Consider the following 25,036-nt stretch of genomic DNA (forward strand, 5'->3'; position numbering starts at 1 on the left):
TTGCCCCCCAAACAGGGTCAAACGTGACCTCTTGGTTTCTCAGCCTTGTTTCCAGGCTTCAGGGGCCGCAGCCTGACTTACATTCATTCTAGTTCAGTACAGTAAGTGGAATGCAAAGAATCCTGGTCATCAGAAGCCACCTGACCAAGCCTAGAGATAAACTGCATTGGCAGAAATTACTAGCCATGAGTAACTACCAGGTTTCAGAGAGGAGGTTGGTTCTCTGGGTGAGACATAGTGTAGCTGCTAAGAAGGTGGGTTCAACTGTCAGGTCACCGGACTCCAACACCAGCCCCGACATCTGCTAGTCATGAGCCCATACCAGGTTATTTAACCTCCATAAGCCTCGCTTTCCTTATCTGCAAAATGGTCATAATAATACCCCATAAACTTGTTGGGAGCTTATGTATGAAAAGCATGTAGTGAGTGCCTGGCATGGAGAAAGTGCTTAATCATGTTAGCACTCGCCGTCCTTGCTGTGAGATGAAAGGAACCAGGGACTGTGTCATATTCATCGCTGAATATCCAGATCCTCAAACAAAGCTTGACATTTGGTAGGTACAGTAATGCCTGATGAATGAATGACTAACAAGGCCCTTGCCCCCAAGAAGTTGAATCTTCCCAAGAAATAGAAGACATAAACTGCCTATGCTACTCGCAGTAGGAGACAGCAGAGGGTTAAAAGCCATCCTGCCAGTCCCCAAGCCCCAGAGGCAGACAGTCCCTTTGATCCCTCAGTTTCATCTATCCAGGATGCTTTCAAGAGAGGAAAACAGGAAGTATTCCTGATAGCCCAGCTTGCTCTGTTTTTTTTTTTTTTAATTTATTTTAATGAATGGGGGGGTGGTGCAGTGGGAGGAGGATGGTCCTTTGGGTCACATTTTGCCAGGAAATCAGCCTCCTTCCTTTCAAATGCTGGAGCTTCCAAAGGGGCAGATAAATAGTGGTATGCTTGATACAGAGAGATAGATGTGATCCAAAAATGGCAAGGCTGACAGGTTGGGGTCCTTAGTGACTCAGTCCATGCGGACCTTTGTATATTCACTCACTCACTGTTGACTAAGTGCCTTGGGCTGGACCCTGAAATTACGGCTCAGTATCAAGTGTCCAGGACTTGACCAAAATGACAAAGGACAGTGAGCTCAGAGAAGATGGACGGAACACAAAAGTGAGACTGTTCCAAAGGTGAGAAATAGCAGCTGGTATGAGAAAGCAGTCATAGGAATGAAAATGGAGGCGACCACAAGGAAACACCCAGAGAAGAGGAAGTATATAGGAAAAAGAAAAGAGCACGACTTCTAAGCATTTGAAGCCAGGGTAGTAGAGGCCTCGTAACAGAACTGGACACAGAGTACATGCAGGAGAAGCCCATGACCTCCAGGGACACACAGCTGACAGGAACGAACAGAAGCAGGAAGCAGAATAACACTTGAAGACAACAGATCTGACTCTGACCAGGCCAGCCCCCAAAAGACAGCAGTTGCTAACCCTTTGTGTTAAACTCACATTTGCCCAGGACACGAGAGAATGTTCTAGGAAAGTGGAAAGGTTCTATGTCATGATAGAGGTGTAGCTTGCATGGGCAGATCGATTTCTCAGTGTTACACAGTTAAGATTTCTGCACGCCCATATTTATAAGTTTCACCTGAAAAAAAGAACTCCACAAAATAACCATCAAGTGGGCAGAGCGTGAAGGTAGAGAGGCAACAAGAAAGATGATCATCTAAGCGGGGCAGAGGGTACCTGTGCGTTCACAATACTGTTCTGTTGAAGTTGAAATTGTTTTAGGAACTTTCATGATAAAAAAAAGTTTTTAAAAAATTGTTCACTGCCGTCCTCAAGCAAGTCCCTTTCAGATTCTCGGAAAGGCAGATGAGACATTACCTATTATAAGTCCAGTCTAATGAATCTAGCCTTTCTGTTATGTATGAGGAAACTGAGGTGCGCCTTGAACAAGTCAGATATAGTCAGATATCAGATTCTCAGATAGCTCGGGGCAGAGCTGAGGCTGGAATCTCAGGCAGGAGCAGTGCCCTTTGACCTTTTCAACTCTCACCCACTGGTAGGGAGTCAGCTGGAATTTACTCATTAGCCTGGGTTGCCTTTCCAACCTGCAGTCCCAAGTCTTGAAGGGCAGGGAGGCTGAATGGCCTGGGGGGATTCCAGACTCCCAACCACTTTCTCCTGCACTGTTTTCCTTCTGTGGGTAATCCTGAGCTCACAGAGATTCAGTTAGGTCCCTTTCTGCCACTTCCAAATGCAGCAAAGGAAACCCACACGATTAAGGATTCCCAGTAACCCAGAGTGATGCCGGAGCTAACAGAGGCGTTGCCTCAGGGCAGGCCATCCTCCTCTCCTACCTTGGTTGCCCTTTATCTGTAAGATTTCGGGTTCTGTTATCTTACAGGGTTGCAGGGAGGATCTCAAGAGGTACTGGTAGGGAAAGCACTTTGAAAAGTTAAAAGAGCTGTACAAATGGGAGGGAGCATTATCAAAGAGAGAGCACGCAGAAGAGGAGGGAGGGAAGCACAGAGGCTTCTCCAAGGTTTTCAACTGCCTTTAGGTCGTGCCTTAGGGGAAAAGACTTTTGGGGGAGGGGGGAAAGAGAGGTGCTGTAGCCTTCTTTTTTCCATTAAAAAAAATAATTATATTTGTGGCTGTGCTGTGTCTTCGTGGCTTTGCAAGAGCTATTCTTTGTTGCGAGGTGCAGGCTTCTCATCGCGGGGGTTCTCTTCTTGCTGAGCACAGGCTCCAGGGCAGGCGGGCTCAGTAGCTGCGGCTTGAGGGCCCTAGAGCCCTGGCTCAGTAGGTGTCGTGCACACACTTTGTTGCTCCACAGCATGTGAAATCTCCCTGGACCTGGAATTGAACCCACATCCCCTGCATTGGCAGGCGGATTCTTAACCACCCCGCCACCAGGAAAGGCCTCTAACACTTCTGGGTGTTTACCCTGTGCCAGGCAGTGTGTTCTGCTCTTGCTGTAACGTCTCATTTCTTCCTTTGACTCTGGTATTATTGTTCTGCCCATTTTGCACATGGAGAAAAGAGACCCAGAGATTCTCAAACAACTTGCCCAAGGTCATACAGCTGCTGAAGGCAGAGCTGGGACTCAAAGAGGTCGTCCTGTCCTGGGAGGGAAGGCCACCCCTCCCTCTGGGGGGAGGGGAGGGGCTGCGGAGACTCCCTGGCACAGGGGTGTCCGAGTCACCGTCAGGAGACCTGGACTCAAGTCTCAGCTCAGCTGCTTATTAACCGTGTGACCTGGGTCCTGTGGCCTCTTGGAGCCTCGGTCTCTTCAGCAGCAGCGCAGTGATAATAAAGCCTGCCCCACCTCCCTCACAGGGAACACGTGAGGATTCTGTGAAATCACTGATACTGCAGGTGCTTGGAAACAGCTGCAAAGGGAGACTGAAATCAAGAGTTCCTGATCGTCTCTGCGGAGAAGCAGCCCTGGCTTATGACGTGCTGACATCCACCTCCTTGTCCCCTCAGCTTGCCCTCCACACCCGAGAGGCAGAAGTCTGAGCCGGGGCTGGGGTGTCTCCTCTCATGTGGCTTTGGTGGGAAGGGAGATGAGAGGCGTCAGACTGTGCCAGCCTAAGGATTTCCTGAACAAACACGTTAGAGGGTAGTGCATTGGCTTTGAGTTCTCCCCTAGGCCCAAATTGCAGCAGGGCTCCTTTCTCCTGCTTGTCGTAAAACAAACAGGCTTTCAGCTACTTGGGCAGGATTTAACTAGCAATCAACCCTAGAGATAAGTGGATCACGCTCAGCAAGCTCACATGGGAGTAATTTGTACCCAAGAGCAGTTCATAATTTATATTTTTGAGTCCAGAGCCAGGGAGCTATCTTTTAATGGCTAGAGACATAGCCATCCCATACTGTACACTCCTTCTGTCCAAGAAGGAAATAACAGGAAAACAGAGAGTGTCCAGAATCAAATCACAGCTAAATGTGTAAAGAGCTTATTCTTATAAGTCTGTAAACATCTGTAGGTAGGATCTCTCTTTCAATGCACCTGTTCTATATATCCCTGCCCCACCATCCCCCCACATACCTGCAGCACTTAGCTCAAAAAGCACAGAGAGTGTTTGTGAAATGAATAGAATTAGGGGAAAGAGAATGTAGTGGTTTTACAGGTTTCCTGGAAGTCAAGGAAAAAAAAAAACAAAAACAAGTTTCCTGGAAGTCAAGGCAAGGGTGGTGTGGCCCTTCCAGGTGACCAGCAGGTTTGTGCCTCCCCGACCCTGCCGGTGCATAACCTCACTGCCCCCTCCTCCGGCTGCGCTTAACTCTAAGCTGAGAGGGACCGTATTTCCAAACCCCAAATTAGGAAACAAGGCTTGAAGGACTATTTGAAACCAGAAATCTATATTCCAGAGGACATATGCCCTTTTGTTTGCCCTGGAATTGATGATATTTGCCTGCATTTAAATATACACACACACACACACACACACACACACATATATATGGCTGTACCAGGTCTTAGTTGTGGCAGGTGGGATCTAGTTCCCTGACCAGGGATTGAACCCAGACCCCTTGCACTGGGAGCTCAGAGTCTTAGCCACTGGGCTGCAAGGGAAGTCCCATATCTGCCTGCATTTTGACAGTTTTTTCTCAACCCATTTAGCCAGTTTATAGCTTCCTTCCTGGCAGTGATTACCACTGACTCCAACATACATGTAGGGAAGTCCCATGAACTCATCAATAGATCTTCCGATTATCTCACCCCTGTGGCCTGTTGGTCCTATTTGAAGCTTGCCTGTTTCTCTGTTTCCCTCTTAGCGTCCTTCCTGGGATCTACCAGACTAATGGGGTGAGTGACAGAGTATGGTCAGGATTCCGCCCAAGGGGAGAGCCCTAAGGGGCTGGGTGGGGCAGAGGAGCCTTGGCTTCTACTCAGTGGTGGGTCCGTGGCAAGTCTCTCCTCTCTGGGTATCCTCTGTGAAAGGGGATGGTGGGAGGTACAGACTCAAAGTCTTAATGATCTTTTGCAACTCAAGCAATCGGTGAGTTGTGGGTTGTGAGCATTTGCCCACAACCCCTGCTTTCTCTCCTGTAGTTTGGGGATAAGCTGTCGTTTGCTCCTATCTACGGCAAACACCTGCACTGGCCGCGGATCCCGTCCCCTCCCCCCTCCAGCAAGGCTTCCTCCTCTCTCCTGCATCATCTGTTTTTCCCTCTTTGCTGAATCATTTGCCATCAGCATAAACATATACATAAATATTCTATAGTCTCTCCCATCCAAAGAAAAAAAGTCTCTCTTGACCCTACTTCCCTTTCAGCTCTTCTCTCAAAACTATTTTGATCACTCCACAACTCCACCTAAACTGTTGCCTGTTAAAGTCACCAGTTCCCTCCACTGTGGTTAAACCGAATGATCATGACTCCTTCATCTCGACCACTCAGCAAGAATCAGCTGACCCTTCATTCTTCCTTGGAACACTTTTCTTCTCTTGGCTTCCATGACACTACATTCTCTTGATTATTCCTCAGGGTCTCCTTTGCTAGGCCCTCCTTATCTCCTTCATCTAGAAACGTTGGAGGGTCCTGGAGCCCAGTCCCTGGATCTGTTCCCAGTTTCATTAATCCATTGGTGATCTCATTCAGTCTCATGGTGTCAAATGCCGCTTGTCTTATCCCAGGATCTCCTAGAAGCAGAACCTTAATAAAAGGTTTGCATGCATGTAGTTTATATGGGAATGAAATTCTAGAGAGCAGCAATGAGGGACAGACTAAGAGAAACAGAGAAGAAACAGAAACAAATTCAAGGATGCATTACTGAGCTGAGCGTCACTGTGGGAGACTGATGCATGACTCTACAGAACCCTCTTAAGGAGATTCAGAACTGTCTATCAAGGGTGAAGAGGGATCTTCATTTATCCACCAGCTTCCATGCACCACTGGTTAAGGGTAGCCTGAGGATCATCGCCTTTCCCATAATTCTGGATGTACGTGTGGCTGTGCTGAGTGGATTCCCACTGTTGTCCTACACCCAGCCTCGGGCAGGAAGTAAGAGGTACACAGAGCAGGCAAGGGTGAAGCACTGTCAGTTCATGCCCATTGTCAATCTGGCCAACATCAGCTGCAGGACATCAGCTGGAGGGAGAGGTGGGACCAACAGGATTTAAAGGCTTGCCTAAGGTGGCACCGGGCTTCCCTGGTGGCTCAGATGGTAAAGCGTCTGCCTGCGGTGCAGGAGACCTGGGTTCGATCCCTGGGTTGGGAAGATCCCCAGAGGAGGAAATGGCCACCCACTCCAGTATTCTTGCCTGGAAAACCCCATGGACAAAGGAGCCTGGCGGGCTACATACAGTCCATGAGGTCACAAAGAGTTGGACACAACTAAGCACGCGCTCACAAGAGATGCCTGAAACATCATCTATACCTTGATGACTACCTCACATTTATATCTCCAGCCAGAGCCTCCTCCTTAAACTCCAGACTCACATAGCCACTGCTCACTCCATATTTCCTCTTGGGGGGGGTCTCCTCAAAACCTGCCTCTCTCACAGTCTTCCCCTTGCCTTTAATGGCCACTCCATCCTTCAGGTGTTCCTTCCTTCCAAGACAAAGACCTTGCAGACCTCTTTGAATCGGCAACACATATAATCCTCCAGTGAATTATGCTGGCTTTACTTTCAAAATATATCCAAAATCTAACCACTTACTTCTGACCACAGCTCCTCACCAAGCCGCAGCCTCCCCACCCCCGCCCAATCTGGATTCCTGCAATTGCCTCCCCATTGGTCTCCTGCTCATTCACTTATCTTATTACAGTCAATTCTCCACCAACAGCTAGTGAGCCTTTTAAAATGCAAGTCAGATAATGTCACTCCTTGGCATTTCCTTTCCCCCTTCCCAGCTTTCTATTTCTCCACCACACTTAACCACCATCTGACATCATATACTCTTCACATATTTACTTTGTCTGTTGTCTCCCTCTACTAGAATGAAAGCAAAGATTTTGTCTGTTTTACCCCTGGTGCCTAGAGGCCTGCCTGGTGTGTGGGGGGAGCTCAATAATTATTTCTTGACTGAAGAACATCCAGATGGAGGCCCTGCACTCGACAGATGAGGAAACCGTAGCCCAGAGTTATGACTGTACTAATGACACTGCGAGGCCTTCTTTATGCCTCTGCTGCCGTTCTGAAAGATTGTCTCCATTCTCAGCCACACTAATTGTTAGTTATTATTATGGATGTTGGCCGTCTATCAAGTCGGCATAGTAGTTTGTAGTCAGGCTCAGACACACCTCCATGAAATCACTAGAGAACGATTCCGAGGCAAAGGAAGCTTAAGTCGTTTCTGATCACATGGTATACAGGGAGCAAGCAACGACTGAGGGAACTCGAGGTGAGGGAGGGTCTCTGAGCTGTTCTGAGGCAGTGCAACACTGAGATCCCTGAAGGAGAAAGTGAGCATTTCAGATGTGGGAGCAGCAAGAGTGAGGAAAGATTCTAACCCCTTACCTATGCCATTTTCCCACTCCCAGCCTCTGTAGCGTAGACAGTGAGAGTGGGATGAATTTGGGTTTGACCTGAGGTGGGGGGGTGGTGAGTTCTATTTACTCATGCTCTAGCTATGGGGTTGCACAGAGTCAGACACGACTGAAGCGACTTAGCAGCAGCAGCAGCAGCAGCAGCAGCTGTGTGACTTGGGCAAGTTATTCAGGCTCTCAGAACCTTAGTTTTCTTATCTACAAAATGAGGATGATGATACATACCACAGTGAATCATGAGGATTATATGAAATAAATGAGGGACTTTCCTGGCTGTCTAGTGGTTAAAACTCTGGGCTTCCACTGCAGGGGGCATGGGTTCGATTCCTGGTCAGGGGACTAAGATCCTGCATGTCTCTTGGCCAAAAAAAAAAAAAAAATCTTATACTGAATAAAAATGAAAAGAGAACATATCAACAAAATAAGTAAATTTTTAAAAATAACATGAAAAAGTGCTTGAGGTGGGTGATGCAGTTAAGCAGTAAGTAGGGCTAGGGTCATTGCTATGATTCTTTGACTAGGTCATAGGAAGATGCCTGGGCCAGTCAGCAGGAAGCTGCGAGGGTACAGAGGGTTGTCCTGGGGAACAGCAAAATACAGGGGCTGGATAACAGAGGACAATTAAATGCCAGGCTGAGACTAACGCAATGCTGTAAATCAACTATATCTCAATAAACAAAAATAAAAATCATTGCCAAGCTGAAATTAGTAAAGGACCTTGACCAGGGAACACAGAGAACACTAAGTGCCTGTGAAGGGAGAGAATCCGACAGCCAGAAGACCAATGGGAAGGAGCAGCCTGCCACCTCCCCCTCAGTTCCTGCGCATCACCGTGGTTTCCTCGCACCGTTGCAGAGACCTGTATCTGGTCTCCCGTCACCCTAAAGGTCCTTGAGGGCGCATCCTCCCTACCCTCAAAACTTGGCACAAGGCCTGGCACATAGTAGGGCTCCTTCATGTTCTAGTTGGAAGACCCCGGAGAGATGCTCTGGCACTAATTCAAATGTTTGGTGGGAAAAGTCCAGGTGGGCACAGAGGCAGTGAGGATTTGCAGAGTCACACCATAGGCAACCTGGCGGGAGAAGCAGCAACTGCAGCAGTTCTTTTAAGGTAAAAGTCAAGAAGACAAATGACCCAGGCGAAGAGGGAAAATACGGGTCTGAGTCCCAAGTCTGCTCCCAGCTCCAGGTCCTTGGGTAATTTTTAACCGTTTTGTGGGCAAATGTGGTATGCATGGCAGGGGTGGGGGCAGATAGTACACAAGGGAACAGTTGTTGAATGCCTGCTGAGCATCTAAAACCTTTGAATCCAGACTCGAAGAAACAAACTGGTTGGTGGTTGGTTGCCAGAGGGGAGGTGGATGGAAGGCTGAGTTGAATAGGTGAAAGACATTAAGAGGTACAAAATTCCAGTTATAAAATAAGTAAGTCACAGGAATGTAATGGACAGCATAGGGAATACAGTCAATAATACTGTAATAACTTTGAATGACAGATGGTATCTAGACCTTTCGTGGTGATCATTTTGTAATGTATAAAAATATTGAATCACTATGTTGTACAGAGGGAAAAAATAAAGTTCTGGACCTAGGCTTTACCACTGAGTAGCTGGTTGAACCTGGATATGTCACTTGACCTCTCTGAAGCTGTTTTATCTAGAAAATGGAGACTTAGAGAGAGATAATAGGAACTTTCCTGGTGGTCCAGTGGTTAATTCCAATGCAAGGAATGTGGGTTTCATCCCTGGCCTGGGAACCAAGATCCCAAAGGCCACAAGGCAACTAAGCCCATGTGCCATAAGTAAGACCCAAAGCAGCTGAAGATGTATAAATATCAAAATTAATTTTTTTTGGAAAAGAGATGCTAATGCCTGCTCTACCTTCCAATGTTGTTGAAAGGATCAGCTTGTGGATATTCAAATAATTTGGAAACTGTCATTATTTTTAAAAGTTGAAGAAGTGTTAATAATAAACTTGTGATTAATTTCTTGATCCTATTCAACTCTTCATTGGAAAGGCTGATGCTGAAGCTGAAGCTCCAATACTTTGGCCATCTGATGCGAAGGACTGGCTCCTAGAAAAGACCCTGATGCTGGGAAAGATTGAAGGCAGGAGGAGAAGGGTACAACAGAGGATGAGATGCTTGGATGGCATCACTGACTCAATGGACATGAGTTTGATCTAGCTCTGGAAGTTAGTGATGGACAGGGAAGCATGGTGTGCTGCAGTCCATGGGGTCGCAAAGAGTCGGACTGAGCAACTGAACTGAACTGATTCAACTCTTCATTAAAAATTATGAGGGGACTGACTTTGAAGGCTCAATATAAGTCATTTCACAAAAACATACAAGTTTTGTTTTGCTTTCTCTGTAAAAAGGGGAAATTAGATTTTCCTGTTTTAAATGAAAGTGAAGGGTGAGTCGCTGGTCTGCAGCTTCTGGGTGATGAGAAGTAGCAATAAACCACAAAGCCAGAGCCAGTCGACCTTCAGTCCTTCCACCCCACCCCGGGGGGGTTAGGGGGTGGCGGGGGGGGGGTGTCCCACCTGCTCAGAGATCTCCCCCTGCTGCTTTAGGGAGTTACCACGAAGTGCCAGCTCCTCATCCAGGGTCTGAAACATTGCCCATCTGAATATTAAATTATAAATTAAAAAATGGGGATTAGAGATAAGAAAGACATTCTTTTGAAGGACTCAGTGGCTTAGAAGACTAGGTTGAAGGTATTTTGGCATCCATTAAAACTGCAAACACCCAGGCCCCACCCCAGACCTACTAAATCCAAATCTGCATTTAACAAGATTTAACAATTTAACAGGATTTTTGCGCAGGTTGTTGATTGTAAATCATCCCTTAAAGGAAAGGGCAAGGAAAGGCAGCTTAACAAAGGTTTAAGTTGATAGTGTACACCTGAGCTCTATCAGGGCATAAGAAAGGGAGACTTGGCCAACAGGCTTGGAATATTAAGGCCCACAGGGAAGTCATCCCTACTGTGTATGAGTGAGTTTGGATAGCCAGCCTGGTGGCCTTAAGCTTTCAAGTCATCTGATCATTCCTTGCAGAAAAATTGGTGCTCCCTAAATATTACTCCACTTACCACCTGGCTTCTGCTTGGACATAACATGCCAGACATATTGACGCAAAGGTTCAGATGTAGCTGATAGGCATTTTTCTCTTTGCAAGCTAAACTGGCATTCTTATATACTAATCAAACAAAATCAGATGAGGCCCACTGCTAGATGATGATAAATCAACCAGGGTGACAATTAGCCTGATCCTGAGACCTGCCTGCCAGCAGGCCTCTTCGAAATAACCATCCCTCATCTCCATCCCTCCTCTGTCTTTGGATTTCTAGCTGAATTACTTAGTAATTTGCAACTAAAGCCCCTGCAGCACAAGTACTGCAGCCCGCACTCGCTAGAGCTTGTGCTCTGCAACGAGAGAAGAAAACGCAGTGCTTCTCTCCCCATGCGCCGAAAGGAAGAGTAGCCCCTGCTCCCTGCAACTAAACAAAGCCTGAGAAGACCCAGTGCAAGCAAACACAAATAAATAGATTTTTTTTTAAAAAAAAAGAAAAGAAACCATGGTTTCTTGTCTGGGGAGTAGTTCACTGAGATTTTGATACTGAAGAAACAGGAGGCATATTAAATAAGGGAATGGTTAAGTGAATTATGATATATGTATATACACCATATACGGGCTCCAAAATCACTGTGGATGGTGACTGCAGCCATGAAATTAAAAGATGCTTGCTCCTTCAAGGAAAGCTATGACATACCTAGACAGCATATTAAAAAGGGGAGAGATCACTTTGCCAACAAAGGTTCGTATAGTCAAAGCTATGATTTTTCCAGTAGTTACAGATGGGTGTGAGTTGGACCATAAACAAGGCTGAATGATGCTTTCAAAAGAATTGATGCTTTCAAATTGCGGTACTGGAGGACTCTTGAGAGAGTCCCCTGGACTGCAAGGAGATCAAACAGGTTTATCCTAAAGAAAATCAACCCTGAATATTCATTGGAAGGACTGCTACTGAAGCTGAAGCTCCAAAACTTTGGCTACCTGATGCAAAGAGCTCTTTGGAAAAGACCCTGATGTTGGGAAAGACTGAAGGCCAAAGAAGAAAGGGGCAGCAGAGGATAATATGATTAGATAGCATTACTGACTCAATGGACAAGAATCTGAGCAGACTCTGGGAGGACAGAGGAGCCTGGTGTGCTCCTGTTCATGAGGTCACAGAGTCAGACACAACTTAGCAACTGAACAACACAGCAATACGTATCTACTCAACACACTATGCAGCTATAGTCCACATAGATTATGTGTAGGCATCTGGAAAGTACTAATAATATATATATTCCCTGACAGTCTCAGCAGGAAAACTGACACACCCAACACTGGAAAATTTGAAGAGAGTCGAATGAAGGGGTATTTACAAAAGTTTGGGCAGCACTGGAAAAGCAGAGGGAGCTGTGGCTACTTCCAGGCTTGACCTGAAGGGGTAAGTGGGGCCCACTGGAACATGGAGAAGGTTCACAGACAGGACCTGTGCCTTTGATAGAGGGACTCAGCTAGACAGCAGGGATCAGGAAGGGAGTGAGGCAGAGAGGAAACATCCCTCCAACCCAGTCAGAAGCCAGAGGACGACAAAGGAGCACAAACAGCCTTCTAGGGACACAGAGCAGGGTGCAGGCTACTGGGAGAAAATCTGCAGGGGCAAACAAAAGATACCCAGAACCGTGAATTTACTGGGGGAAGAAAACCACGATGGAAAACTGTAGGTGTACTATGGAGAGGTTAAGTATATATTATATATAGTATATATGGGCTTCCCCAGTGGCTCAGACAGTAAAGAATCTGCCTGTAATACAGAGACCTGTGTTTGATCCCTGGGTTGAGAGGATCCCCCGGAGAAGGGAAGAGCAGCTACCCACTCCAGTATTCTTGCCATGGAGAATTCCATGGACAGAGGAGCCTGGTGGGTTGCAAAGAGTCGAACACAACTGAGCAACTAACACACACAGACACAGACACACACACACACAGTATATATATTAGAAATAAGTTCAAAGGGAAATCCACCCCAATCATTATTGTATGAGGTTTTGGGGAGCGGGGCGGGGGAGGATTTTGGTAAGACTGAGAGTAGTTGACTTTCAATTACTGAAAACACAATCAATCAATGAAGCAAGCTGAAAAAGCCTATGGGGCAGGAGGTGGGGCAGCGAAAACCCCGTTATTCCAATGCAGTCTCTTGAGGCGCTTCTGGTATCCTTCCAGTCGCTTCATTTCACAAAAGGGACAAGTGACTTGTTTAAAGTCACAAAGCGAGTGAGTGAACAAGCTTGGAGGAAATCGTGATCCTGCCTTCACCTCTCCATCCAACCCCTCCGCCCCCTGCTGCCACCACGCCCCTCACCCCCCTTATCCCCACCCCCCACCTCCCACTCCCCATCCTTCCCCCCCAACCTCCCCATCCTCCCCCCCCCCCCCCCCCCGCCACCTCCCACCCCGCGCCCTTTCCTCTCCTGCTGCAAATCCAGGAGCCACCGCGATGCGAAGCCGCTAAGCAGCCTCACACCCTTAATCTCACTGTCTCGGAATGATAAATCCTGCAGGACAGCTCATTCCATTCAAACCCTTCACACTCTTGCTTTGAGGAGCTGGGTGGTCTCTTCCGCCGACGCGGGGGCTGCCTGCCCTTCCTTCCACTTAGCATTCCCCCAGGAGTCGAGGACTTCCCGGGACCCAGGCATTCGCCTCCAAAACAATATCCAGATACCGCAAAGCCCTCCCCACCCCCTTCCAGAGCCAGACCGTAAAATAAAGCCGCGTGGGCCTTGCACCCCTGGACGGCATCTTTTGTCTGGGTTGGAAACAGCCTGAAAAGATGAAAGGGGCTTCCACTCTGACCTCTTCACCCCTTGCTATCTTGTGCCAACTCCCTTTAGACTCTCCGAGGCCGACAGCAGCATTTTCCCATGGTCGCCGGGGTTAACAACGTCTCAGCCGCCAGCCGAGAGCGGCATGTGAGGAATGTACCTGCCTAAGGGGCGATTATTTTCATCAAGGACAGGCTGAAATGGATAATGAGGTCAAAAACAAACGCCATCTCTTTCCCAAAGGACTCTCTAAAGAGAGGCTATTAGATATAGTTCATTAGTTGGGGGGTGGGGTGGGGGTGGAGGAAGAGAACTACTTTTTAAGACTGCTGCTGGAAGAGAGATGGAGGCATTTTGCCAAGTTTAGATTCTTCTCCAAGTCTGTAGGGGGCTAAGTTTAGACTCAGATGCAGGCTTGTATGTGAGCTTCTTTCAGGTGCAGGCAACAAGTGCACTCAAAGAAAAGATTTGCAAGAGAATGTATTGTAGCCATGCAAATAGGGTCCACGGTAAAATTTTTTAAAAAAGAAAACAACAAATATCTAAGAATCAAATTTTGAAAATTGATTTTATTTTTAAAATGTTTCAGAATCAGAATTTATTTATCAAATTGTTTCTCATGTGTTCAGTTCAGTTCAGTTCAGTCGCTCAGTCGTGTCTGACTCTCCGCGACTCCATGAATCACAGCACGCCAGGCCTCCCTGTCCATCACCAACTCCCGGAGTACACTCAAACTCATGTCCATCGAGTCGGTGATGCCATCCAGCCATCTCATTTTCTGTCGTCCCCTTCTCCTCCCGCCCCCAACCTTTCCCAGCATCAGAGTTTCTTCCAGTGAGTCAACTTGTTGCATGAGGTGGCCAAAGTATTGCAGTTTCAGCTTTAGTATCAGTCCTTCCAGTGAACACCCAGGATTAGCATCTTTATAAATTAATGTCCCCTTTTGGTTCATTATCACCATCAGCATAATTCAGGCGCTAATTTCCCTCACCCCCAGATTTTATTATCCCTCCTCTTTGCTAAACCGTTTCCCTTCCAATTTATCAGGCATCCAATACAGGTTTATCTTCTTAAGCTAAGTGTATCCAAGCTCCACTCAAAAATTTTCACTGCTGACCAAGTTGGGCTGTGAAGAGGTGTATGCTAGCTGAGTGCCTGGGCACAGCAGGCACCCTCTCCCTCCCCTTTTCCTTCACATCACCGCAAGATGAAATTCCAACTACTTAAAGGCATTTAAAGCTCTCCAAAATCTGAACCTACATAACATCCATCTGTAGGCCCCCCCATTGAACCCTCCCCCCACATACATATTTAAAAGACCACTTTCCTATAATAACCACAGCTTTGCTAACATGGTCTCAAGGCATATGCCTAGAGCAGTAGCAGGGGCACAATAGACTCTTATGGGTATGTCTTGGTTCTTCTTTGAGTTTCAATTTCTCATGGAAAAAAGTAACAAATGGAACTTCAGGCTTGATTTGGTTTAAGCAGAAATGACTTGCTGGAACACTGTAGAGAGATAGGTCAAGGCCAAATGGGTGACCTTCCAGTGTAACAGTGGAGGACTGAACGGGGCCTTCCCAGGACAGGCCTTCCCCCCTCCTCTGCTTTCAGTTCAGTCACTCTGTCCTGTCCCTCTCTTTGGCTTTGGGACCCCATGGACTGCAGCAAGTCAGGCTTCCCTGTCCATCACCAACTCCCGAAGCTTGCTGAAACACGTCCATTGAGTTGGTGATGTCATCTAACCATCTCATCCTCTGCCGTCCCCTTCTCCTCCTGCCTTCAATCTCCTCTCTGAAGTACCCAGATAACAGTAGTTGATGCACATTCCCTGAGTTGTTTTACAGATGTGAAAACCCCCCAGCAAATGGAACATGTTAAATTCTTGATAACCAGGAGCATATACATAGCCCCAGGCCTCCTGGAGCCTAAGGACTGATAATGTTAACCCCTGTGATACCACCCTGTTACTTCATCATCAGCCAATCAGAGAACTGTGCACAAGCTGATCACATACCCTTCGACCCACTCCCCCCTCACCTGACTTTTTAAAAATGCTTTGCCAAAATCCTTCAGGGAACTAAGAGCTTTGTAGGGCTTGGGCCATACTCCCTGCAATAAAGTTTCTCTGCTCCAAACTCCATTTTGGCTTGTTTGGCCTTGCTGTGCATTGGGCACACAACCCCTTGGACAGGTAGTGGCCTGGATGTGCATGTACACTTAAGAAAAAAGTGTTAGTCGCTCAGTCATGTTGGACTCTCTGTGACCCCATGGACTGCAGCCCACCAGTCCCCTCTGTCCATGGAATTCTCTAGGCAAGAGTACTGGAGTGGTTAGCAGTTCCCTTCTCCTGGGGATCTTCCTGACCCAGGGATTGAATCAGGTCTCCTGCATTGCAGGCAGTTTCTTTACCGATTGAGCCACCAGGGATAAGAAAAAAGTAGTCCCTCCAAAAAAAAAAAGGTGGGAATGGAGTGCAGTGTTTAAGATCACAGATGCTTCCTAACCTGGGTTAGTTCCCTTATAGAGAGAACTCTAAACCTGTTTCCTCACCTGTAATAATGGTGTGAATAATACCTACCTCTTAGGGGTCTTGTGTTAAAAAAGAAGAATTGAATTAGCCTCCAGTTTAAAAATAAATTAATTTTTAAAAAAAAGAAAAAAGAAAAGAATTGAGGAAGGCACTAAGCAGCCTGCCTGGCACAGTCAGTTCTATACATGTTAGCTTTGCTGATGGTGATGAGATAGGCTGACACCTGCAAAAGCTGCTCTTTGCATAAAAAGACTACGTGGCTCTCTGTGGAACCTGCTCCAAACCCCTGATCCAGGTGTGCTCACACCAGCCTTTGCACTTTGCTCCAGCTCCTCTCTGGGTCTGGAATGTACTGTCCTCTCCTCATATCTAAGGATTTGGCTCAGAGGACAGCTTCCTTGAGCAGCCCCCACCTCCACCCCCACCCCCCCCAGCCCTGCAAAACTATTCCTCCATTAAGAGACCACAGTGCTTTGCTGGCATTTCTCACATTGTATAATACTGCTTGTGTACATGGTGGCCTCCAGTTAGAATGTTAACTTCTTGATTATCAGTTTTGGAATTCTCAATGGCCAATGCAGTTCCAGATCTAACCTGCCCGTAAGAGTGCTTAGTAGGTGTTTAGGGAAGGAATGAACAAAGAATGTACAAAGGAATGGCTTGTCCCTGAGGGTACCAGCATAGTTCACACCCAAACCTACCCACCGAGCTTCTCAGCCCTCAGACTCTTGCCAACACTTGTTTGAGAAGAATCACCACTCCTGGAGGATCCCTGGAGCCTAACAGAGTATTATTGCATTTTCAGCTGCTGAGTCCACGCCACCTCATGTGACCTGCCCGGTCAGCTGGAGATGCCACAGGAACATGACTCATTGAGGTCAGAAGATAGTTTTAATACCCAAACTACAGAATTCAGTTATAGATGAGTGTACCAACTGCCACTCTAGGAAACTTTTACAAAATCAATTCGTGTGACATAATTTATCAATGATAACGACTTGGTGGGCTTACATTCTCTTTAGCTCCTAGAAAGATCAGAGGAACAAAATGATAACTGTTTACTCGGATTTTTGTCCAATAAAAAGATATGAAGGATCCTCACTCTTCTCTACACTGAGTCCCAATCCCAACTATTCATTGTGAGACAACAGGTCAAATTCAAGGGTACATACAGTCTGTGGTTTTGATATAGGACAAAAATTAGGTCTTTACAAGAATAAAGCCAATAACTTTAATCTCTTTAATTAATTAATTTGACTGTGCTGGGTCTTAAGTTTCGGCAAGCAGGATCTTTAGCTGTGGCATGTGGGATCTATTTCTCTGACCAGGAGTCAAACCCTGGCCCCCTGCATTGAGAGCACAGAGTCTTTCTTAGCCACTGAACCACCAGTGAAGTCCTACCAATGACCTTAGAGGCCACAGTCAGAGTTTCAGAGTAGCCAGAGAGGCAATGTTAGGGGGTGTGGGGTGGACCACACAGGATGGGTAATATAAGAAATGAAGCTTAAGTCTCTAGTCAGACTTGAGTCACTTTAGAGATTCACCACTTACTAGTTACTGGAATGTGCAAGTAGCAAAATCTATGAACCTTGATTTTATCATCAGCATAATGGGATAACCTAAATCACAGGATGGAGGGAAGGGGATTAAATGTGATAACGTGAAGTATGGAGTCCTTTGCTCAGTGAGTGATGCCTCAGTGAAAGGCAGTAGAAAAGCTACAGACTCGTAAGCTGGAGTGACACTGGTCCAGTAAATCAGCAGAAATCAGAGAATATGTATGTCTGTGGGTTGAAAAGGGAGGGTGGCTGCTGGAGGACGAATGCTGGTCTCCAAAGACAAGGACAAGGGGAGAGACTGAAGGGAGAGGTGGTATTGCTGCTGCTGCTGCTGCTGAGTCACTTGAGTCGTGTCCGACTCTGTGTGACCCCATAGATGGAAGCCCACCAGGCTCCCCCGTCCCTGGGATTCTCCAAGCAAGAACACTGGAGTGGGTTGCCATTTCCTTCTCCGAGGTGGTATTAGAGGTGATGAAATCACCTGGCCCAAAGTCATTTAACCATTCCCACCTTCCTAGCATGCATCCTGTCTTGTTTAGGCCCTGCTCCACTAGGGTCCCCCAGGGAGACTGGGAGAGTCACCCAATTATGGTTTTACATTTTAAGATCTGGAGGAAATCTTGAACATCATCAAATCCCACTGTATCATTTCATCATTGAAGGAACTGAGGCCTGGAGAAAGACTGATTTGCCCAAGGACCCGGTTCTTAGTCCTGCCCCTGCCACTAATGAGATGTGAAGCTACGGGCAGGTCACTTTCCCTCTCTGAGCTTAGTTTCCTCTTCTGTAAAATGGGGGTTTGCAGTATTTAGATTTCTAAGTTCCCTTCAACTCCGATATTCACTGTATTAAAATAATGATTCCCCTCTATCACTCTAAAATTTTAGAGGTCACATTACTCACTGCCCCCACCCCTGCCCCACCAAACACACCCACACATACATACCCCATCTCATACACGAGTCAAGCAAAAAACATGCTTGGATAACACTTGAACTCACTTAATTTCAACTCAGTGCTAGTTTTCGGCAGGGGTAAGGACAAGATATCGGGCACACGGAAGAAACTGCCAGAGGAGGCCGGTAGCTCCCAGGCGCCTGCCTGGTGTGGCCAGTCCCTGCAGGGCCCCTAGGAACTGGCAGCGCGACAGGATAAATCAGGCCAGCGATCGCACCTTACATGGCCGTCCCCAAGGCTGCCCGGAATCCCTGGGATTACGCAGACTTGTGGGAGATTTGGAGCAAGTGCGCAATCACCTGCCGCCCCCACAAGTGTGCCTGGGCTTCTGCAACGCTTCTGCAACCTCCGTCTTGTGACCGAGGAATTTTTAAATGGGAGCTCTGAGCTCACGGAGAAGAAAATGTCTCCCTGATGTCACACAGTTGCTGCCAATTCATCAGCGCAAGCTAAAGGTCAGAGAGGGGGAAGCCACGGCTCCAGGGTCCCTCGGCTGCTCTCTCGGTTGGGGCTTCCCTTCCAGCAGGCTTCCCGCCAGCCACCCGGGGCCAGCCCCGGGGAAGCCAAGCCGAGGGCTGTTTGCATTTCCAGGGCACGCACAGAGGCAGTGCTGACTCCACTCGCTGCTTCTGCACTTCCTTTCTCAGACATTAACTACTTCGTCCTCCCAGCCCTCTCCTGCCACCAGGCTTCTCTGTAGACAGTTTACCTCATAACCTCAATACAATGCTGTCCCGAGGGTCTTTCCCCGGGCTCACTGCAGGGGTAAAACCAAATTGCACAGAGGTTCTTTTGGTATTTCAGCAACTAAATTCGGTGGTCAAAGAGCAAAGACTAGGAGTCCCACAGTGACAACCTTGGTTCCACTGCTTCCTGGCAGTGTGATGTTTGCAAGTTATTTAATCTCCTGAAGCTAGCTTCCTGACCTGGAAGATGAGGATCGTAAGAATAATTACCTCGTGGTATTTGAGGATTCAGTATGAAGCATGGGTACAGACCCTGGAGTGTAGTGAGTGCTCAATAAATGTCAGCTTGGAACCAACACTCAGAGCTTTAACTGGACACATTACTTAATTTCCTCATTTGTCCAATGGGGATAGGCTGATGTGTGATTGACAGGGTCGCTGTGAGGATTCAGTGAGAACTAATAGAAAGCAATTAACACAGCACCTAGCACAGGACAAATAAACGGTGACTGTTGGGACTATTGTCTCCATCCATCAAACTGTGATCTATAGGGAAGGCTCAGCGTATTCATTAATACAACACCTTCTCGGAGCCTGACAGTCCTTGGGTTCCCAACAATTCATACTTCAGGGTCAAAAGATGAGACATGTGAAAAACATGTATGTGATCAAACACAGACAAAACATTTTTAAAAAATGAGTTTTCCCCTCTTTGGAGGACCATTTTAAATTCCAGCCAAAGTTTCCAGGGAGAAGAGAGAGATGAAAAGGAAAAGTTACCATGGGTAAGAGAGAAGGATTAACCGGGTGACGGCAAGGAGACAGCCAATGGAAAATGAAGTGACGCAGGAGGAGGAGGCTGAAATAACTGAGTAATAAGATAGCAGTGGATTTCTCTAGAGTTGGGAGGGACCACAGGCTAGCTGACTACTTAAAAAGATCTGGAAAGACAATGGCAACCACTGCCATGGCCTGCTCAGCGAGGCTCACTGTGCTCTCTGTGGGTCTCTGGGGTACCCTCAGCGCCCCCCCCCCAGACTCCTGCATCAGTGATTGACTGAAGGCTGTCCCCTAGACCAGTCGGCTGTCGACCCTGCCTCTCCTTCTGCCTTGGTACCCCCCGATCCTCACCTCTCCTGACACAGGGAAGTTCTAGAAGAACTGCAATAAAGGGAAACATGGGCTTTGCTTCAGGGCTCCTCTCTGTGTCCCAAACAGGAAACACCTCCTTCCCCGCTTTTACCCCTCCTCAGCCTCTTCCCACCAGTTTTTCCTCTTTCCCTTAAGACAGATGTGTGCAAGGCTTTTGGGTTTCTCTCTCCATGGGACATTAATATTTAAATGACAATATCTGGAGATCCAACATAAATATATTCTGTCAACATTTTTTTCCCCTTCATTTTGTAGCAAAGCTTTAATCCTTTCTTTAAAAAAAAAAAAAATTATTTATTTATTTTTTGGCTTCACTTGCTGGGGATTCTTTGCTGCCTGCGAACTTTCTCTAGTTGCAACGAGCGGGGACTACTCTCTTTGTTTCAGACCCTGGGCTCTAGGGCACACAAGCTTCAGCAGTTGTGGCTCATGGGCTCAGTTGCTTGGCAGTATGCGGGATCTTTCTGGATTAGGGATGGAACTCATGTTCCCTGCACTGGCGGATTCATAAACCATTGGACCACCAGGAATGGAACTCATGACACCTGCACTGGCAGATTCTTAACCTCTGGACCTCCAGGGAAGTCCTTGTAAACATTAATCGATTACCAGGCACTGGGAGTTCCCTGGCAGACCAGTGGTTAGGACTCGGTATACTTCCACCACAGGGGGCACAGGTTCGATCCCAGTCTGAGATCCTGCGTCCCATGCAGCACAACCCACCCCTCCCCCACACACAAAAAAGAAAAATTACCAGGCACTATTCTAGGTTCTTCTGCTTCACAACTACCTCATTACTGTGTGTTGAGGCATCAGCTTTCCAGAAGCTTCTGATGAGAAACTTGGGAGAATCACAGTGCCTCAGCCTCCCCACCCTCCTGCCCTTCACATCCAGGCAATGACCAAGTGCTGTGAGGTCATGTGTCTCCCGTATCCACCAGGCACATCCCCTCAGGCCTTCCTTGTCTGTCACCCTATCTGTTCATGGAAGCCCCTGCCTCCAGCCTTCCCTTCTGTTCTGCACAGCCTCCTCACCTTCCTCAGAAGCCCTCCTCCTCACCTTAACCCCCCTCAGCTCCAAACCCTTCAGTGATGTCCCCCCACATTTCATTCCAGGGCTTCCTAACCCTGCTTCCGCTCTCTGGAGTGGAGAGAGTCCCAGAGCCCTGCCTTACCCATGACAGGGGTTTCAGGGAGGGACGGAGGAGGAGGGTGATGTCAGGGTACCAGTCTAACCAGAGGGGCTGTGTACACAGGACGGCTGGTGCAATGTGGCTGGGGCGAAAATCTGAATCATAGTCAATGAGGGCAGCCAAATTCCTATCTGGGAAATCAGAGCAGCCTGAAGGGTGAGGCCATGCTGTAAACAGAATGAGTAGCAAGGTCAGAAGCTGGTGGGGACCAGAGTCATGTCTGGATACAGTTCACGGAAACGGAGACGGCAGGGCACTGAAACTGTGAAGTGAATTACAAGAAGGCACTGGAGACCTGTACTACTCGGGGATGGGAGGGTAGGGCAGCCCCTGAACTCTCCCTTCCTTCCGGCTTTGCTCTTTGACTTTTCACACGTGGAAGGCCCTGTCTTCCCTGCTGCCTGGTCTCACCCCCTTCACATGCCCCCAGCACTGCCAAAGGACTTGTCCTAGGTTGCAAGCTGATGGTTGTAGAAAAAGAGCTCCCACCTAATAGGGGACGTGCTCCGGAGGCAAGCGTCAACTCCTGCTCATTTAAGTGGCAGACTGCTTCACATCTCCATGTGTCGGATTCCTCATCTGTAAAGTAAGGATAATAATGACACTTTATAATAGCGTTATATAATAATAACACTACTATGAGGATTAGCCGAGCAAATGTTTATAAAACGCTTACAACAGTGCTTGGCACAGAGTAAATGCTGTATAAGTGTTCGTTAAATAAAAATAAGGTGCCCAGATGGTAAATAAGGCCAGTACTCAAAGTCAGTTCTAATTTTAACATTCAAACCCTTAGAGCCTCCACCACTAAGGTCAACAGCAGGTTACGATGGACTAAGCTGACTATAGGACTTTGGAAAATTAATTCTCATTTCAACTAACAATAGAAAAGCACGCTACTGGCTTATTGCACTTGGGCACAAAGGAAATATCTCTTGACTGACTACCCTTACCTGTTCTTAGGAAACCACTAAGAAATCCAGAAGGACCAGTTCAAGTAATAGCACCCATCCCCAATTTAATACACCTTGCAAAAATTAAAAAAAAGTTAGACTTAGAAAATGACTATGGACATCAGAAAGGAACAGCATGGATTAGGGAAGCTCAGTCACGCCTGCAGCTCATGTTGGAGAGGTAGCTGAGAGCAGATAATGCAAAGAAAAGGAAATAGTATTATATTTCTTTTTTTATAAAATAGTTGAGGGCAGGGTGTTTGGACAGGAGAGGGGAAATGTGAGTGTATGGTTTGTAAAATGATGTTTTTAAAGTGCATTCATTGTAGTTATAGTTGAAGTGAAGTGAAAGTCGCTCAGTCATGTCCGACTCTTTGCGACCCCATGGACTATATACAGTCAATGGAATTCTCCAGGCCAGAATACTGGAGTCAGTGGCCTCTCCCTTCTCCTTCTCCCAACCCAAAGCTGAATTCAAAGAAGAGTTCAAAAGTCCACTCCAGCTATTTATCAACCAGAAATCCTTATTAACTGAGTTTCTCAGGCGACTACAGTATTGGCACTAATAGATGTTTGAAAATGATGACCCTGATAGACTGAAAAATCCCAAACAGCTTTCTGAAACAAGAGGAAAAAGATTAAATGAAATTTGGTATGGTTTTTGACAAGCATATTTTATTGTATTCTAATTTTTCCAAAACAAGCAATATTTTTGTCATCTATGTATGCGGTGATTTATATGCCATCTAATAACTTTCTACCCATCATCCTATTAGAACAATACATTGCCTGTTGATGGAATCAGGGGTTAAGAAGCATTCCTTTCTCTAAACGCACTTTCTTTCCATGTTCCCACCCCCTACCCTTTATGCCTGTCTTTACTACAGCAGGATTTTGTTTTTGGTCCAGACTTGACCCAATGGTCATGTACTATTTTTACTCTTCCCTAAAAAAATGAAAGGTGTCTCTGGCCTTAGGAACCACTTAGCCTCACTTGAATAACTTTCATACTCAGGGTGGAGGTTCTGAGGTGGGTGCTCTCTCATAACAGACAAGAAAGGACAGCGCCTGGGTGGAATTTTTAAAAATAGACTCCTCTCTTGGGAGGTAGGGTCCTCGGAGAGTAGGGCCACGACAGCTGAGTGGTGTGGAGCACGTGGCTTCATACAAACAGAAACAGTCCTGCCGGGACCGCCCCAGGGACTCCCCGACCGAGGAGAACTCACAAGGTGCCCGCAGGTCCCCAGATTCCCTCACCTGCTTTTTCTAATTACCATCCCATTCCTTTCGCTCCCCTTCTCAGTCCGCAGCTCAAGGCTCTGCATACCACAGGGGGCAGACACAAATAAAATCCATACATGGACTCCATTCTGGGGTCACACAATCTGGTTAACTGCTCAGACTGAAGATGGCCCCGGCTCCCACCTCCCTGTCCCCACCACAAAAATCTCTGCTTGTAAACACCAGTCACTTAGTAACACCCTCAATCTGTCGCCTCTCAGCTATTATTCATCACCGACTAACCTTAAACCAACTTCTCTCTTCACAGGCCTCCCCCTAGAAGAGAGGAAATTCCACAGCTCTGATGTGATGTGAAATATGATCTGCACGCCCAGCACTCTTTCTCACTCTCCCCAGCCAGTTCCCAAACTGGGTTTCCCTGGTCCCTCTCCCGATCAGCCTTCCCTGGTCCCCCTCTCCCCGCCTCCCCCGCTTTCCCTCTCCATTTTACACGCCGTAACCTGATAGGCTGAAAACTCAGCTTCTTTCATCTTCCATTTCCCACATCCTGAAAGTCTGTGGAGAAGGAGCCCACCCAGATAAAGGAATCCCAAGTATGTGCATCCCCCTCCCCCTTTAACTCCATTCACAAAGCAGATTACTAATGGCCCGGAGGCTCCAGGGAGGCCCTACCCCCTCCCCACTCCTGGCCTCCAAAGAGTTTACTCAGTCCACATCCTCAACTCCTCGCGGGCGCAAAAACCCAAGTCCACAGGCCCAGAACCCAATGTTAACTTTTCCCTGGACCCTGCCCCTAAGGAAGTCTTTTAGACTTCACTCTAAGGGGGGCTGCGAAGGCTGGGAGATTCTGTCTACCACTATTCTGTGCCCTCTTAGGCATTTCTAGATAAGAGGGCTCAGGCAAAATTTGTGTCATTGGATCAGGGGGAAAAGATAAAAATGTAACATGTGATGTTTCAAGGAGACAAGTGTGTGTCTTTGGGAAAGGTCCCAGAGCGCTCTAATCCAGAGACATTCCTTTCTGACAGAAACCATTCGGAGGCCAGAAGAAAAGATGCTTTATTTGGGGAATTCCCTTTCAGTCCCCTGGTTAGGACTTGAGGACTCTGCTTCCCCTGCAAAGGACTGGGGCTCCGGTTCGATCTCAAGTCCTGGTCAGGGGAACTAGGATCGTACATGCCAAGTAGTGTGATCAAATATAAAAGAAAAACAAACTTTACTTGAGGTGATAGGCAAAGAATGGGTGAATGGTAGGTGGGCATGTCTGTGGAGGGAAGTGGTTCTGGTAATATTTTTGCTAATAAATTTCTTGAGTTGAAATATCCTATTGTAGCTCCTCACTACCTGGAAATTAGCAATTACAAATCATGTCCCCGGGTCAG

At 47.2% G+C, this 25,036-nt stretch overlaps 1 non-coding gene across 1 annotated transcript; it reads left to right on the forward strand.

Annotated features, from left to right (window-relative positions):
* Window positions 1-6,160: 6,160 nt before the first annotated feature.
* On the forward strand, window positions 6,161-6,232 carry TRNAR-GCG (transfer RNA arginine (anticodon GCG)). The gene has a single exon. It is a non-coding gene; the product is annotated as a tRNA-Arg (tRNA).
* The last annotated feature ends 18,804 nt before the right edge of the window (window positions 6,233-25,036 follow it).

The sequence above is a fragment of the Moschus berezovskii genome, chromosome 23 (assembly GCF_049115385.1).
Source record: "Moschus berezovskii isolate FMDL1 chromosome 23, NW_MosBer_1.0, whole genome shotgun sequence".
NCBI lineage: Eukaryota > Metazoa > Chordata > Mammalia > Artiodactyla > Moschidae > Moschus > Moschus berezovskii.